Here is a 2026-nt window from a genome sequence, read left to right on the forward strand (position 1 = left end):
ATTTTAGTTTGTAATCTAAATGAACTCTTATCTTGTAGCAATAGTTTTTTGTTTGCTTTCTCTAATAGGGGCTTTGAATATAGTGCTGGACTTCTCTAATTTATAAACCTTTCTTTTGCCATGACTGGAGACATTTCCACATCTAAGTAATATAATGACTTGAAGGAACAGAGCTTTAGGCCTGAATCCTGTGAAGATTTTTGTGCATGTTTGATGCAAGTAGCCTGACAGAAAATAACAGATGTGCATATGTACATATACTTGCAAGTTCAGGCTTTTTTTTGAAATTAAATTTTTTGGGACTTTGGCATTCTACTGACCTGTCACTTAGGATGTAAGAATAGTAATTTGTATTTTAACATACTGTCCTGGGCTCAGCTACAGCAGTCATTTTTTCTCCTTCTCAGTAGCTGGTGCAGTGCTGTGTTTTTGACTTTCAGCCTGGGAACAACGCTGATAACACTGATGTTTTTAGTTGTTGCTCAGTAATGTTTACTCTGACCAAGGACTTTCTCAGTCTCATGCTCTGCCAGGGAGGAGGGGAAGCCGGGAGGAAGCAGAGACAGGACACCTGACCCAAACTGGCCAAAGGGCTATTCCATACCACAGCACATCATGCCCAGTATAGAAACTGGGGGGAGGTACCCGCAAGGCCCAGATCGCTGCTCGGGTCGGGCTGGGTATCGGTCGGCGGGTGGTGAGCAGTTGTGTCCTCTCCCCTTGTTATTCCTCTTATCATTATTATTGGTAGCAGTAGGGGTTTGTATTATACCTTAGTTACTGGAGAGCTGTTATCTTAACCCGTGGGAGTTACATTCCTCCCATTCTCCTCCCCATCCCTCCGAGAGTGGGGGGAGGAAGGAAGTGGGAGGGGAGTGAGCGAGCGGCTGCGTGGTTCCAAGTTGGTGGCTGGGCTTAAACCACGACAGTTTCTTTTTGGCGCCCAACATGGGGCACGAACCCATGACCCTGGGATTAAGAGTCCCATGCTCTACCGACTGAGCTAGCCGGGCTTAAACCACAACACACCCTCTTTTAATTTTTCCATTTTAGGGTTTTAATGTTGCAGGCTGAGACACAATTTGCAATAAAATACATATTTATACTATAAGGGGTTGTCTTCTACATCATTAATTAAAACAGTGCTTTGTAAAGAAACAAGCAATAGATTACCCATCTTTCTTGCACAATTCAGATGTAAACCCTTAATGGATGGTTATATGATCTTTGTTCTTTATTGGCACACATGTACATGCTTCCTATTAAGCTTTGGTGGATACACTTGGAAATGAAGAGATTTAATTATTTAGTGGCTGCTGAATATTGTAATTTTTACTTTACATGTTGGTGATGATTAATTCTTTTTGTAATTTTCTGATGAATTATTTCTGTTTCTGCCTAATCAGCAGGCATACTGTGAAATATAATTGCACTTGAAGGAAAATTACCGTCTCATGAGATGAATAACTTTGATGATTAAATTACGTAGAATAAAGCAATAACATTCGCATATCCAACCAGGATGACATACTTATCCTTTGTTGTGCCTTCCTGACCTTTATAAAAACAGAGAGTCCTTTTAGAAACAATTCAATGTATTTCAAGTCAAACTATATGAAAGGAAATTTGAAGAATCCTACGTAAGATGAAGTCTCATGGAAAATGCAAGAATGTCACCTTTTTAAATTTAAAAAAAATCAGTTCTGACCTTGGTACAACATAATGTAAATCACTGAGGTTGGAAAAAGCTCTTAAAACTGATAAAACCCCATACTTGCTACTAAAGTTAATGACTAAACTTGATCAGAAATAGGTTTGCAGCCTGATATTCATATCAGCAGGAGACAGGCTTCTCTACAAACAACATGAAAAATCCATTGTTTTAAGCAAACCCTTTCTTGCACACATTTTCTGTAATTTTAAGCCCTAGTTTTTAGCTGTATCTTTATATAATGTAGTATTCATGAACCTTAAGCTATGCTTTCTTGACATGGACATATTTGATTTAGGCCTAGTCCCATTCTGA

The 2026-nt window shown here is 39.1% G+C and overlaps 1 non-coding gene across 1 annotated transcript; it reads right to left on the minus strand.

Moving 5' to 3' along the window:
• Positions 1 to 940: 940 nt before the first annotated feature.
• Positions 941 to 1013, minus strand: TRNAK-CUU. The gene has a single exon. It is a non-coding gene; the product is annotated as a tRNA-Lys (tRNA).
• Positions 1014 to 2026: the final 1013 nt, after the last annotated feature.

This window comes from Nestor notabilis, unplaced genomic scaffold (genome assembly GCF_000696875.1).
Source record: "Nestor notabilis isolate BGI_N333 unplaced genomic scaffold, ASM69687v1 scaffold2883, whole genome shotgun sequence".
NCBI classification, from domain to species: domain Eukaryota; kingdom Metazoa; phylum Chordata; class Aves; order Psittaciformes; family Psittacidae; genus Nestor; species Nestor notabilis.